At 38.2% G+C, this 16,818-nt stretch overlaps 1 pseudogene; it reads right to left on the reverse strand.

Moving 5' to 3' along the window:
* Positions 1-16,032: 16,032 nt before the first annotated feature.
* Positions 16,033-16,430, reverse strand: LOC141489850 (large ribosomal subunit protein uL29-like; annotated as a pseudogene).
* Between the last annotated feature and the right edge of the window lie 388 nt (positions 16,431-16,818).

Raw genomic sequence — 16,818 nt, forward strand, 5'->3', positions numbered from 1 at the left:
CAGGACACGGCACAGGCTGCCTCCAGAGCCCTAGTCCCAGCTCTCCCAGAGCCTAGTGGCAGCGCGCGAGAGGAGGCGCGCATCCTCCTCCCGGCACAGGCACCCCAGGCTGTCCCCAGACCCTGCGCTAGGAGGGGATAAGACCCTGTTCCGCAGTGACAGCTGAAGGAGCGCCCTCCCAGAGCTCGCCCCCACCCTCTCTAAAAAAGAGCAACAGTCAAAGCAGCTTCTGGGTGCTTCTCTCCCCGCTAGTAGCCGGCGCCCGAGAGCCGCTCTGAGAGCTCCAGGCTTGCGGGGCGCTCCCCGCGGCGCATCCAGAGATGAGCTGCATCGGCGCCGCCCGCTCCCCCTTGGAAGCGAGCAGCTGCGGCCGCCGCCACCACCGCCTCCCGGGGAGGCGCCCAGCTGCGTGCGTGTCTAAGCGAGTCTCTTCCCCTCCATCACTCGGAGGGACACACGAGGGAAGAGGGGTCCCGGGCGGCCAGCTGCAGAGTGGCTTCTGTCCCCACCCGCCCCACCCCACCCCCAGCTCTCCTCCTCCCCCTCCTCCTGCTGCTCCGACTCCTCGGCCCCCCCCAAAGCAGCGCCTCAACTAGAGGGGGGAGGGCGGAGGAGAAGCTGGAGGAGGAGAGGGGCTGAGAAGCGCAGGTGTCTCCAGTGGAGAGGCTCCGGCACACCGAGACATCGAAAGAGCAGCTTGCTGCAGGGGGAGGGCAGGGCCCTGAGAGGAGGAGGAAGAGGAGGAGGAGGAGGAGGAGGAGGAGGAGGAGGAGGAGGAGGAGGAGGAGGAGGAGGAGGAGGAGGAGGAGAAGGAGGAGGAGGAGAATTTACCAGGAGGCGGCGGCCGCGGCAGAGGTCCTGAGGCTGCCGAGCCACAGAGCGTCCTCCACCCTGGGCGCTGCCCGCCAGGCTCTGGAGAGCCTCTGGCAAGCCACGAGTGGGGAGACCCGAGGGCAATGCAGGACTCTTTGGGGGCATGGAGGTTACGGGGCTGGGGGTTGGGAGGTGCAGGAATCCGAGCATCTGCAGCCCCGGAGAGCTAGAGGTTCGATGGGACCGGATCACGGAGGAGCTGAGGTCACTTCATTCTCTTTGAGGGGAAAAAGCTAGAAGGCAAAGCTGCAAATGCCGGGCATTCTCGGAGGGCCGGACCGTGCTAGTGGGAGAGGGGAGAATGCTGAGCGCTTCCCAGCTGCTGCAGCGGCTGACCGGGTCTGGCCTCCGCTCCGCTGCCGCGTTCAGCGGGAATCGTAGGGGGCGATCACTGCTGACCGACCCTGGAAAGAAGCGACTGCCCTAGGAACCCTTCCAAAATGCCTCCATCGGAGAGATCAGCTCCCGCTTCCAATTCACTTGGTCTCTCTTTATCCCCTTTAACGCCGACTCATTTCAACGAAATGACGTGTTGGGGTGTTATTTAATTTTCTCGTTGACAGATTTAAATGATTCCAACAGATCCACAGAGACTTCTATTGCTGGTCTCCTTTCCCATCCTTGAGTCTCCTATATGCGATGCAATTCATAATCACCACTGCTGACCCCCAACCAAAGTTCCTCTGAGAACAAAATTGGTAGTGTGTCATTTATAAAGCTGTCTGTGAATGATTCTGCTTAAAAAATAAAATAACAAAATAAAATACCCCCCCCCCCAACTGGAGGTAACAGAATGCGGTATTTATGGTCTAGCTAACTTTACATAGTTCAATTGCAATATAGATAGAACCCTTTAGGGTGGAATTCTCTATTGTTTTACTTCTCTTAAAAAAAAGGGTTGTCAAACAATGCAAAGGGAAATCGACCTTGGCATCAGGAAGAGTTTTAATGTTAAATCAGGATTTTGTTAGTTTTTTAAGGACCAGCACTAGAAATGTGGCCGGCCTCTCCTACCTTCTTTTTCTTTCCCTAGCGGTAATTTCAAGAAATAAAGGTAATTCTCCAAGTGAAACTACAGACATTGTTAAGATCTGCAACATGCTATAAAGAAATAAATTGTTTAGTGTACTATGAAAATATGTCACTCTACCCTTTACATACCCCACACTTTCCACTCAAAATGTATCCCCAATTTCTCAGTCCCCAAGATTTTAGGATTAAATATTCAATAGTGAATGACAAAATAAAGCTGTTGGGGTTTCTGGAAGAACTTAAAAATCTAACTAAAGTTATTTACTAACTATTCAAATGAAATAGTGAGCTCAGCCACAACAACAGAATGTGTATTGTTTAATATATTGAGCAGGAGGCAGAGTGGCTGTTTGCCAGATATGTGATCCATTAACCTCTTTAGCTCATTGTTGGCAACAATAGTATACAATCACATTCTTATGTTTGAAAGACAAGTGATTTTTCCCCCCAGCTCAAGTACACAATGCCACATTATAGTCTAAAAGAAGCTCAGAACAATAAAAGTAATAAGGAAGGAAAGAACACATTTTGCTTTTTCTGAACAAATGTTGCTGTTCATTTTCTCATGAAAAAAATAGTTCACAAAGGCATAATAATGATTTATAAAAAAATATATTACTTGATTATTTAACCAGTAAATCTTATTTTAAATGTTTATTTATATTAGTGTTATTGTTTTGTTTTTCCTTTTGTGGCTGGAAAATTATTGGATATTAGAAATTAAAAGGTGAGCCGAATTTCTTATTATTCTCCCTACCATCAACTTGATGTTTGATTAGAGTATCAATTGATGAATAATTGACAACAGACTGCTTCCTCAGCAAACTAAGCTTAAAAGAGTTTCCTGAAAGATAGAAGGTGAAAATATGGTCAAAGTTGTGTTATTTCTTAGATAAACCACTCCTAGAATTACCTTTCTGGGGCTTCATTGACCCAGTGATGTATTTACCACGTGCAAGGTATTGCTCCATTTTACTTGTATAGGAGTAGTATCAGAATCATAGAATATCCTCATTGGAAGGGACAGAAGTTGTCATCTAATCCAAGCTTTATACTTTATATTATAAATATATGTAAATGTACATACATTTGTGTATGTGTATATATATATATGTATGTATATATATATATATATATATATATGCGTATATGTGTGTGTGTGTGTGTGTGTTTATATATTGCCTCTATAACATATCCAAAATGTGTCACAAAACTAAACTCTGTGTGAAGAATTCCAGTGAGAGGAAATCTTCCAAATGCATTTCATTCTTCTTTTGTACATTTTCCTCATCTCATCTCTAAATATGCCTCTTTGCATCTACTGACCATGCTCCTAGTTTTACCTACAGGGGCCAACCAGTATAAGACAAATTCTGTTTGATATGATAGCTCTACAAATACTTAAAAACAGTTCTCATGTTCCTTTCCCCCAATCCAGTCTTTTGTAGCCAACTACTTCAATCAATGATATAGGATGATTTTGAAAGGAATATTTTCTGTCAGTTCCCAGAAATAGAATATTTTAAAATATACTGGATGTCTTAGATGTTTCATTTTAAACAAGTTTGTTCTCCATACAAAGGTAGTAGAGACAAGGGAGAGTGAATCACATTACAGGGAACTATGCTATAGAAAAACAAATACAAAAAATCACTAACCAACCTCATTTGTCAAAAGAATTCTTGTTTTTTTAATGTTACTTAGAAAATAGCTGCAGATTCATTGGTTTAGTTCATTCACAAGAGCCAAAAGGAAAATTTTTAAATTATAAACATATATGTGTGAGTACATATATGTGTGTGTGTGTATTTGTGTATGTGTGGGTACATGTACATATATATATATATATATATATATATATATATGAACTGAATAAATATACAGAAAATGATAACAGGGATGGTTAGGTGGCACAGTGGATAGATAGATAGAGCACAGGCCCTGGAGTCAGGAGTAACTGAGTTCAAATCCGACCTCAGACACACGTAATAATTACCTAGCTGTGTGGCCTCAGGCCCCACTGTCTTGCAAAAACCTAAAAAACCTAAAAAAACAAAACAAAATGATAACAGATAAATATAAGATAGTTAAATGAAAAGTAGTTAGAGTAGGAAGATACTATCTGTTAAGTAAATAAGGAAAGACATTTCGTAGAAGAAAATGTTTGCTTGAACTCTGACTTGACCAAAGAAAGGGATTCTATGAGGTAGAGGTACAGAGCACATACATTCCAAGATGGGAGGTTGGTGGCCAGTGAAAAAACACAGAGACAGGAGATTGAGTGCTTTTTGTGAGGAATACAGAGGTCAGTTTGTTTGGATTGGAGGCTGTGGGAGCAAAAGTAATGAACAATGGGGATGGAAAAATAGGTTGGGGTCAAGGTTGTGAAAGGCTTTAATAGTTCAACAGAATTTATATTTTACCTAGAGGCAACAAGAAAATAAGAGGGTTTATTGAGTAGGGGAGTGACCTGACCAGATCAGCACTTAAAGAAAAAAATTACTTAGGCAGCTAAGTAGAAGACAGAGTGAAATGAGGACAGATGAATAAGAGAGAACAATTAGGAAGCAGTTTTAGCAACTTATGTGAGAGGTGATAAGGGTCTGAACTAAAGTGGTGGCTGTATGAATAGAGAAAAGTTAAGTGCAAGAAATATTGTGGTAGTACAAATGGCAAGATTTGGCAATAGAAGTTACTAAATTGATAACCCTTATGTGGCTCTTCAAAGCTATATGACAACCCTGTCATTGCTTTATTCATCTTTCTAACTTCATTCCCCAGTATTTGTTCCAAAACTTTTCCCTCTTTTCAATCCTCAAACTCACTTCCTACCACCTCCAATACATTTTCAGAAAGGACAGTCTCCTACTTTATTGAAAATGCAGGGAAGTATTCTATACCAAGATGTTCTTTGACAGCAGAGTATGGGCAGCAATCCAACTGAACTCTTCCAACATTCCCCTCCAAACAACTTAAAAATCAAATTTGGTAGTGGCAGAGCCAACAAAAGGTCAGAGTGAGACACATTTCTAGTCCAAGACAGTTTAGGAGATTGGCAGGAGAGGTTGACCTGGAGTACCACAGCACCAGAAGTGGATTTTGGAACCAGCTGCAGCAGTGACAGCAACGGCTTTGGATACTATAAGCTCATAGATGGTGGGAGTAGAGGTTCTGACAACTGGGCAGAGATTCCAGGAGACCCTTTACTGGCTCTGAGTACATGCATCTGGCACTAAATGGTAATTATTGTCTGTATACAGTTCGGGGTTGCAATTACAAAGCAGAGAAAAGTGCTAGAGCTTGTGACTGCAGAACAGCAGGGTACCTGATCAAACTTCCAGAGCCAATAATAATAATTGCACTTGTGAATCAAGGGAGCAGAGGTCCTCCTTGGGTAAACACCAGAGCTCAGACTGGGAGAAAAGTAACCACTTTTATGCCCAGATCTTATCAGTTTAGAAGCACAGAAAACTTGCAGATCCCCAGAACAACCCCCAAAACAGCAGCATTAAAGTTTGAGACAAGGTCTCTCTGTTCTTCACTCAATGTGAGCAAAGCACATTTTAGATAAAAAGTCAAAGTCAAGAAATAGGCTGGAAAAAATGAGCAAACAACAAAAAAATTGAACTTGACCATAAAAAACCTCTACAGTGGCAGGGAAGACCAAAGCATATACTCAGAAGAAGACACAATGTGAAAACAGCTACAAACAAAGCCTCAAAGAAAAATGTTAATTGGACTCATATCTAGCAAAAATTCTCAGGAGAATTAAAGAGATAAGAATGGTAGATGAAAAGTTGGGCAAAGAAATGAGAGGGATGTAAGAAAATTAATTAAAGAGAATTAACAGTTTGGAAAAGGAGGGGAAAGAAAACAATGAAAAAAATAAGAGCATAGAAAAAAGAATTGACTTATGGGTTAAAAAGCACAAAAAATCACTGAAAATAAGAACTCTAAAAAAGTTGAATAGGCTAAATGGAAGCACAGGGATAAAATTTCTCTAGAAAGTAATCTTTAAAAGTTAGAAGTAGGCAAGTGGGAGTTAATAATTCCATGAGAAAGAAAGAAACAATAATTATCCTGCTGGAAAGGTAAATGAATTGTAAAATAGGTCAAGGAGAGATAATTCAAGAATTTTTGAAAGTCATAATTTTAAAGATTGTATATTTATATTTCAATAAACTATAAAGAAAAATTGATCCAATTTTTTACATCTAGATGATAAAATAGAAATTGACACAATCTAACAATCACTTCCTAAAAGAAATCCAAAATGAAAATTTCAAGAAATCCAGAGCTCCCAGACCAAGTAGAAAATATTGCAAGCATCCAGAAAAAAAAAACACATATAAAAAACAATTTAAATATCATGGTGTCACAGGCAGGATCACACAAGGTTTAGTCACTTTCAGATAAAATAAGAGGAGAGCTTGTAATATGATCTTCTGGAGGGAAAAAAAAACTAAAATAAAAATAAAGAATAGCCTACCCAGAAAACTGAGTATAAACCTTTAAGGGGCAAATGACTATTTAATAAAATTAGAGGACTTTTTCCCCTTAGGATTTTATAATGTTTTCTGTAAGGATTGGGGATTGAGGGTTTAGGGGGTAGATGGATAGTATTTATCATAAGTCTTTCAGAATTGTCTTGGACCAATGCATTGAAGAGAAAAGTTAAGTCATTCACTGATTATCCTACAATATTACTGTTATTTTGGATATAATACATTTCACTTTGTGTCTGCTCATATAGTTCTTTTCAGGTTTTATTGAGAGCATCCTGCTGGTCATTTTTAATAGAAGAATAGTACCATAATCACAAATCATATTTATTCAACCATTCTGCAGCTGATGAGCATCCCCTCAATTTCCAATTCCTTACCACCAGAAAAAGCTGTTTTAGATATTCTTATACATTTTGGTTCTTTTCCTTCCTGTTTTTTTATCTTTTCTGGAATAGACCTAGTAGTACCATTACAATGCCAAAGGGCATGCATGGTTTTAAAGCCCTTTGAGTGTGGTTCCAAATTGCAATACAGAATTGTTGAACCATTTCACAACTTCACCAAGAGTGTCTTAGGAAAATTTGTAAATGTATAGATGCTGAAAAACTACCATAGTATGTAATTGCAAAAATAAAATAACCATCAATTAAAAAAAAAGAAATTGACTCAGAGAGGGAATAACAAATGCACTCAATTGGGCATAGAAATCTATCTTATTCTAGAGGAAAGTAAGGAGAAAGGACTCATTTTCCCTATGTCCTCGGTTGGTTCCTGTTTATCTTTTTGATTCTTCACTTAAGTCTCATATTTGAAGATCAAACTTTCTATTCAGTTCTGGTCTTACCCTTCTATTTTCCTCTAGGTTTAACTAGATTTTTGTTCACAATTGAGTATGTGTGTTATTCTGACTTTGAGCCAATTTAGATGAGAGTAAGGCTCACTCACTCTCCCTCAATTCCCCCCCCCCCCACTCCACTGCAAAATTTTTTTCTTGCCTCTTTTATTTGAAATGATTTATTCCATTCTACTTCCTACTTTACCTTTTTCTCAGGACATTCATCTCTCACCCCTTAACTCCATCTTTTTAATACATTAGTCCTTCATATTCAACTCCCACTTGTGCTTTGTCTATATAGTCTCCTTCTAACTGCCCTAATATATAAGAAAGTTCTTTTGAGTTATCAGTATCATCTTACCATGCAGGAATATAAGCATTTCAACATCACTATAACTCTAATGATTTGCTGTTCCTGTTTACCTTTGTTGTATGCTTCATTTGAGTCTCATATTTGATGATCAAATTTTCTTTTCATCTCTGGTCTTTCCATCAGTAAAATTTGAAAGTCCCCTATTTCTCCCAAAAGAGTATGTTCAGGTCAGGTAGGTGGTGCAGTGGAAAGAGCATCAGCCCTGGAGTCAGGAGTACCTGGGTTCAAATCTGGCCTCAGACACTTAATAATTACCTAGCTGTGTGGCCTTGGACAAGTCACTTAACCCCATTTATCTTGCAAAAAAAAAACCTTAAAAAAAGAGTATGTTCAGTTTTGCTGGGTAGTTAATTCTTGATTGTATCATAAACTTTTTAGCCTTCCAGAATATCATATTACAAGCCCTATGATTCCTTATTGTAGAAACTACTGTATCCTGTGTTATACTGACTATGACTACATGATAAATAAGTTGTTTTTTTCTGACTACTGCAACATTTTCTCCTTTACCTGGGAACTCTTGAAATATTCCTGGCAGTTTTCATTTTGGAATCACTTTCAGGAAGTAATCAGTGAATTCATTCAATTTCTATTTCAGTTTTCCTTGATGATTTTCTGAAAAAATGATGTTTAGGCTCTTTTTTTGGATCTATTTTCCAGGTTAGTTGCTTTCCATTTAGATATTTCACTTTTTCTACTTGTTTTTATCTTGTGATTTTGTTTTATTGTTTCTTCAATTCTCACAAATCCATCATCTTCACTTTCTTCAAATATATATATATCAAGGTAATGGGGTTAAATGACTTGTCCAAGGTCACACAACTAGGTAATTATTAAGTGTCTGAGGCCAGATTTGAACTCAGGTCTTCCTGACTCCAGGGCCAGTGTTATCTCCACTGTACCACCTAGTTGCTCCTCAGCTCTATATTTTGTTTTTGTTTTGATTTTTTGATTTTTTGATTTTTGGGGGATTTTTGCAAGGCAAATGGGGTTAAGTGACTTGCCCAAGACCACACAGCTAGGTAATTATTAAGTGTCTGAGGTGAGATTTGAACTTAAGTTCTCCTGACTCCAGGACCGGTGCTCTATCCATTGTGCAACCTAGCCACCCCTCAGTTCTATATTTTAATGAATTATTTTCTTCAGTAAACTTTTGTATCTCCTTTTCCATTTGTTTTAGTTCCTCTTTTTTAAGGCATTTTTTTCTTTGCATTGGCTTTTTAAACCTCTTTTTATATTCGGTCCAGTCACGTTTTTAAGATGTTAATTTTTCAGCAGCTCAGAACCTTGCAGCTAGACAAAAGTACAGGACTGGTTTCTGTTAAATAGCAGGTCTCCAACCCCAGACAAAGTATGAGCCCTGGGAATATTGGGACAATAGACAGGAATGCATAGGGAGTAAAGCTTTGTCTTGGCAAAGCCTAGATATAAAGGAGCAAACAAACCTCTGCATTGCCTGGGCTGTATAGGCAATACCTTGGCAAGAGATAAAGCAGGTACTAGACCTTATCCCCAGCACACAAAGGCTGGGACTATACTTCTTATACCCTAAGAACAGAGAACAACTATCAAAATGAACCAAAAAAAAAAACCCTAAAGCCCTAACCATAGAAAGTTACTACTCAGAGATGATAAAAATGCCATCTCAGAAGAAAGCAGTGACAAATTACCTTTATGAGAAGTCTTAAAGGAGTTTATGATTTGAAATGAAATCCAAAACATTATGAAAGAGCTTAAAGAAGATTTTAAGAGGCAGCTAGATGGCACAGTGAATAGAGCACTGGCCCTGGAGTCAGGAATCCCTGAGTTCAAATCTGACCTGAGACACTTACTAATTACCTAGCTGTGTGGCCTTGGGCAAGCTTAACCCCATTTGCCTTGACAAAACCTTAAAAAAAAATTAAAAACCAAAGAAGAGTGGAAAAAGAAAAATAGAAAACATAAATGAGACCCAGGTAGGAGAATTAAGAAAAATTTATCAAAGAAATCAATTCCTTTCAAATTAAAAATGAACTGGAAAAAATGCAATTCATCAAAAAAATAAAATTGACCATTGAAAAAGAAATGCAACTTATCAAAAAGTAAACTTAACCAACTGGAAGAAGAAACAACTCATTTAAAAGTAAAATTAACCAACTGGAAAAGGTAACACAAAAGCTAACTGAAGAAAATAAAACCCTAAAAATTAGAATTGGACAAATAGAAACTAATGAATCTATGTGACACCAAGATTACATTAATATGCTAAAAAAAATTGAAGAAAATATAAAGTGCCACTTATGGAAAAAATGACCTGGAAAATAGATCCAGGAGAGATAACAATATGCATTGCTGGTCTACCCTGAAACTTAGATTAAAAAAAAGAAGAGCCTGGAAAATATCTTTCAGGAAATTGTCATGGAAAACCTAATATATTAGATCATTGCTGTCTAAAATTCAGCCCATAGTGAGATTTTATGCAACCTCCTATGGGTTTACTAAATGTTTTCAAACAAAATCTGAGCTACCACAGAACTTTCACTAAAATGGCAAATCAATACATATTGTCTATGTTTCAATAAAACTTTTAAAAGGGGGAGGAGCCAAGATGGTGGTGTGAAGGCAGGAATTCCCGGGTATTATGACTAACTAAACTCTAGACGGGGAAGAACCCACAGAAAGACTGAGTGATACAATTTGTCAATCCAAGACAACTTAGAAGAACAGGTCTGTTCCACCAGGACAAGGGGTTGCAAAAAGCTGCAGTGCAACCACAGTGCAGCACAGTTGGGTCAGGCGCCTGGGTGCTTGGCAGAGGGGGCAGTTTAGTCATTAGGAACAGCTGAAAGGGGTGGTGAGAGAACTCTGTGGCACCAGAGTGAGTGTGGAAATCCATCAGAGCAGCCCTGTAGTGAGAACCTGCAATGGGAATCAGCAGAACCACCCAGAAAGTCCAGAGCTCTCAGCCCATAGACAATAAGGGCAGGGGAGACTGCAGAGATCTCTCTGCTCTCCCTGAGGGCAGGACTTTGTTGTATGTCCACACTTAAATTCAGGTTGCAGTCTGGGCCCCGACAACATTATCATAACTGAGCAGGTATTCTCTTCACAACTCCAGGGCCGAGGGGAGGGCCTGAACACAGGCAAGAGGGCAGTCAAAGCCTCTCATAAGACCTTGGAGAAATTTAGATCTCTGTGGGTTGTCCTAAAAAAATCCCAAAGCCTTGGAAATGCAGTAAATCAGTCATAGGCTGATCAGACCATAGAAAATTACTTTGGTCCCATGGAGGATAAAAATACATACTCAGAAGATGACAACATTGAAGCTCTGTTTCAAAACCTCCAAGAGAAAAAGAAAATAGGCTCAGGCTATTAATGAGCTCAAAAAAGACTTTGAAAGGCAATTAAGGGAGGTAGAGGAAAAATTGGGAGGAGAAATGAGAGCAATGCAGATAAATCATGAAAACCAAGTTAGCAACTTGGTGAAAGAAATAGAAAAAAATACTGAAGAAAATGATATGCTAAAAACCGTTTAGGCCAAATGTTCTCAACTGGGTTTAAAGATTTTTTTTTTTCCAATTGGGGAATTTTTTCAATTTTTTTTTGTATCTCTTTCATTAAGTTGCTGTCAGTTTTATGTTTTCCTGCATCACTCTTATTTATCTTCTCAATTTTTCCTCTACTCTCTTAATTGATTTTCAGAATTCTTTTTGAGTTTTTCATATAGAAACCTATCTTGCCTAGTAGAGAAAATAATTTACATTGCATTCACAGATATGATTATTGTATAAATCATGATTTCTTCTTTTTATCCTCTCTGACTACTGCTTCTCTTTTATCATTTTCCACCTCCCCTCCCATTTATCTCTCATACCATTCCCCAATTTACAATTGGGGAAAAAGTCAATTGCCCATGGTTAGGTTGAACTAATATCATAAAAATGACAATTCTACCAAAATTAAATTACTTTTCAGTGCCATACCAATCAAACTACCAAATAATTATATTACTAAACTAGAAAAATAGTAGCAAAATTCATCTGGAGCAATAAAAAATCAAGAATAGCAAGGGAACTGATGAAAAAATGTAAAGGAAATTTACCTAGCTCTACTAGATTGAAAGCTATACTACAAAGCTATGCTAAAACTGGTACTGGTTAAGAAATAGAGTATTTGATCAGCAGATTAGGATAGATTCAAAAGAAACAGTAGTAAATGACTACAGCAATCTAATGTTTGACAGATCCAAAGACACTATTAGATTCTGGTATAAGAACTTACTATTTGACAAAAATTGTTGGCAATACTGGAAAATAGTAAGCAAAAACTAGGGACAAACCGATATCTCATACCCTACACCAAAATAAGGTCAAAATGGGTACAGGATTTAAACATAAAGGGTGACGCCATAGATAAATTAATACACCAAGAAATTGTCTATTAGATCTATGAAAAGGGGACACATTTATGACCAAACAAGAAGTAGAGTACATTATAAACTACATAATGAATGATTTTGGCTATATCAAATTAAAAAAAAATTGTACTAATAAAATGAATTGGTGCCAAAATTAGAAGGAAAACAGAAAGCTGAGAAATGATCTTCACAACTAGGAGTTCTGATAAAAGTCTCATTTCTAAAATATATAGAGAATTGCATCAAATTTATAAGGCTACAAGTCCTTCACCAGTTGATAAATGCTCAAAGGATATGAATAGACAGTTTTCAAATGAAGAAATTAAAATTATATGCAATCATATGAAAAAATGTTCCAAATCATTGTTGATCAAAGAAATACAAATGAAAACAACTATGAAGTATCACCTCATGCCTATATGATTGCCTAAGATGACAAAAAAGGAAAATGATCAATGCTGGAGAGGTTATGGGAAGATTGTGAAGGGATACAATAATTTTGGACAGCCCAAGAGCAATAAAACTGTTCATACCCTTTTATCTAGCAATTCCAATTCTAGGCTTATATCCAAAAGAAATCATAAAAAATGGGACATTCATAGCAGATCTTTTTGCAGTGGCAAAGAATTGCAAATTTAGAGGATGTCCAACAACTGGGGACTAGTTAAACAAGTTATGATATATGTATATTATGGAATACTATTGTTCTACAAGAAACCATAAATAATCAAACTCTAGAGAAGCATGGAATGAATTACATTCTGATGCTGAGCAAAGGTAACAGAACCAAGAGAATATTGAACACATTAACAACATTGTGAGATGAACAACCTTGATGAAAGCAGCTCCTCCCAGCTGTTCAGAGAGATAGGACAACTGTATTGGACCAGCAATGGACAATACTATTCCTATCCAGAGGAAGAAAAACAAAACAAAACAAACAAGAAAACCCTTTGGAATCTGATGAGCACTACATTTACCTTTTAAAAATATCTCTTATGTGTTTCTTTCCCTTAATCCTAATTCCTCATGCCAAAAATGAATAATCTATAAACATGTTTAATACATATATATGTGTGTGTGTGTGTTTGTGTGTGTGTGTGTGTGTGTGTATGTATAATTTTAACCTGACTGTATGCTGCTGAGGGGAGGAGGGTGGGAAAGGTGGGTGGAAGGAAATTTTGTAACTTAATATATATATATATATATATATATATATATATATATGCATATGGATGAATATTGAAAAGCTTTCATAACATATAATTGGAAAAATGAAATATCAATAGGAAAAAATCAGGGATAGCAATCCTGATCTCAAACAAAGCAAGAGCAAAAATAGATCTAATTAAATGAGATAGTAAGGGAGGCAAAGCCTAGATGGAGAGTAAAGACAGGGACTCTCCCAAATTACTCCAAATATCTTTAAATAATAATTCTAAACAGAATAGAGTGGCAGAACTCACAAAATGACAGAATGAAAATATTTTCTAACCCAAGAGGACTTGGAAGATCTGGCAAAAGGATATGTGCTCCACTATGATGAGTGAGGAGTATGGGGCGGGGGTTGAAGCCAGAGCAAACCAGCCCTATGCAGTCCAGGTACAGGGAGCTAGGCAATTGGGTCAATGGAAGAAGTGGTTTCCAGGTCTCTCAGCCCAAAGACTGTCAAAGATAACTTGGAAAGTCAGCAGGAAAAATTTACCATACTTAGATAAGAGTGGAGCACAGGCCTCAGGAGTGCAGACCCTGCTTCACCAGGCATCTGGAGTCATCAAATCAACAGAGGCAGCTATTTCATCGATGTTTAGTGGGGTCAAGAATCTCTTTGCTATCAGTGAGGCAAGACTGATGTTTTACCCATGCTAAGGTCTGGGTCTCAGTCTGGGACTTCAGTCCTAGAAAGAAAAAAAAAAGCACAACAGAGTTTACTTACTCCAATGAAGCAGAGATTCTCCTCACAGTTTCAGGACAGAAAGGAATGCTTGTGGTCAACCACATATTAGAGCACAGGCCAGGAGAGTAGATAAAACCTCTCCTTAGGATCATATGACCTTGGAGAATTGAAAACTTGCAGGTCCCTGGAAGTACTTCTGAAAACATCTACCAAAAAAGCCCCCAAAAGCTTGACACAATACACCCTCAACTCAGGAAGCAGAGTCTCATCTTAACAAACAGAATCAAGTCAAGGGTGGGGAAATCAGTAAATGACAGATGAAACAAAAATCTAACCATAGGCAATTACTATGGTCATAAGGAAGATCAAAATATATCCTCAGAAGACAATAACAAAGTCAAAGCTTCTACATCCAAAGCCATTAAGAAAAATATGAATTGGACTCAGGCCATAGAATATCTCAAAAAAGATTTTGAAAAATCAAGTAAGGGAGGTAAAGGAAAACTTGGAAAGAGAAATGAGTCACATAAGAAAATCATGAAATCCAAGTCAGCAGTTTAGGGAAGGAGACAAAAAAATATTGAAGGGAAAAAAACACCTTAAAACCAGTCTGGGCCAAATGGAAAAAAAGAAGTCCAAAAAGTCAATGAGGAGAAGAATGCTGTAAAAAGATGAATTGGTCAAATGGAATGCTCACTGAAGAAAGCAATTCCTTAAAATATAGAATTGAGCAAAGAGAAACTGCTGACTTTGTGTAAATGCAAAAAATAAAAGGAAACTACAAGAATGAAAAAGTTAGAAGAAAATGTGAACTATATCAGTGCAAAAACAACTGACCCGTAAATAGATTCAGGAGAGATAATTTAAAAATTATTGGATTACCTAAAAGCCATAACCAAGAAAAGTCTGGAAATAATTTTTCAGGAAATTATCAAGGAAAACTTCCCTGATATTCTAGAAGCAGAGGGTAAAATAGAAATTGAAAGAATTCACTGATTGCTTCCTGAAAATGATGCCAAAAGAAAACTTCCAGGAATATTAAAATCAAATTTCAGAGTTATCAGAACAAGGAGAAAATACTGCAAACAACCAGAAAGTAACAGTTCATTTATTTTGGAGCCACAAGTATGATAGCACAAGATTTAGCAGCTTCTACATTAAGGGAACATAGGGTTTATAATATGATATCCCAGAAGGCAGAAGATCTTGGATTTTTTTTCAAGTCTTTCAAGTCTCTTATTGACTTTTTTTACCTTTTTAAATAGGTCAAGATCTGGGACTGTACAAGTGGAAAATGTACCGACAGCCTGAGGGTAAGATACAGCAGGTGGGCATGTGAGGGTAGAAAATAGTATTATTTAAATTTGCAAGTTATATATAGTTCAATAATCAATGAATTGTTTCCTGGAACATCCAAATCATGTGGCAAGACAAGTAATTAATGTTTTTAATAGAATGGCAAAACTAGAATTTTCAATGTCATCTAGTCCAGACCTCATAAAGAGGACTGAATGAGATCAGAAGTGACTTTTGCGAGGGTCATCCAGCTACTTAGTGGTAGAAATGGGACTTGAGATCAGGTCTTCTGGCTCCCAGTCCAGGGCAGTTTCTACTTTATTTTTTGACAGGGAGTTTTAGAGGTGGCGCATGTCTGTGCTTTCACCCCAGATGGGAAGTGGTTGGTTTCTGGGTTGGCTGATGACCAAATGTTTGGAGAATATTCCAAGAGTTATCAGATGGGCTGTTCAGCCACTCAGAAGTCAGCTCTAAGGAACAACTACATCAAGGCCACTGAAACATGCAATCCAAATCTACATTTCTTGGAATCAGGAGCCACAACAAAGAAAACTAAGAGCAACACCATTTCCACCTGAGGAGGAAAGTGAAAACTCTTAAGACCCAAGCCACGTGATAAACAGTTTAACGTTGGGTTAACCCCCCAAAAAGCAGCTATCAAGAGAAACTTAAGTCTTCTTAAGAAATGAGTACCTTACACAGTAATCAATAAAGAGTCAACATATTCCAGCCTCAGTTTCTTAAAAGGGACTAAGAGTTAAGTTTTTTGCAGTACTTCACAGGTTATAAGAATTTTAAGTTTTTATTTATTAGCACCTGAACAAATTATGCCTTAGCAAATTTTTGAAGAGGGTACAGGCATTCTTTCCTCTGCTGTTTTTTAGTCTTCAGGCTTTCCTCATGTTTATTAAGCCTGCGGTGCATGGCACGGGTCTTCTTGGGCCGAAGATCCAGGGGCTTGTATTTCTTGCCCTTATAGAATTTCCTGAGGTTCTCTTTCTGTGTCTGGTTGATGACAGTCAGGACCCGGGCAATAGATTTTCAGACGACTAGGATCTTAGATAGTTTGGATGCAGCTCCTCCTGTGACCTTGGCCACTCTCAACTGGGAAAGTTCCACCTTTAAATCATCTAATTGCTTAAGTAGCTCTTCTTTCTTCTTCCCATGAAGATCCCTGGCCTTGATTTTTGCCATGATCATGGATGCGAGACTCCACCACCGGCTCTGAGGAGAAAGAGCAAGATCTTGGATTTGAACCAAGAATCAACCTCCCATCAAAACTGATGGTTTTAAGATGGACATTCAATGAAATAGGGGAGTTTCAAGTTTTCATGATGAAAAGACCAGAGCTGAAAAGAAAATTTGATCATCAAATATGAGACTCAAGTGAACATACAAAGGTAAACAAGAATAGCAAATCATAAGGGGCTTAATGATGTTGAACTGCTTATATTCCAGCATGGGAAGATGATACTCATAACTCATGTGAACTTCTTATTTATTAGGGCAGTTAGAAAGAGCATATATAGACAAGGCACAGGAGGGAGTTGAATATGAAGGGCTAACAAATTAAAAAGATGGGGTTAAGGGTTGAGAGAGGAATGTCCTAAG

The sequence above is a fragment of the Macrotis lagotis genome, chromosome 5 (assembly GCF_037893015.1).
Source record: "Macrotis lagotis isolate mMagLag1 chromosome 5, bilby.v1.9.chrom.fasta, whole genome shotgun sequence".
Lineage (NCBI taxonomy): Eukaryota > Metazoa > Chordata > Mammalia > Peramelemorphia > Peramelidae > Macrotis > Macrotis lagotis.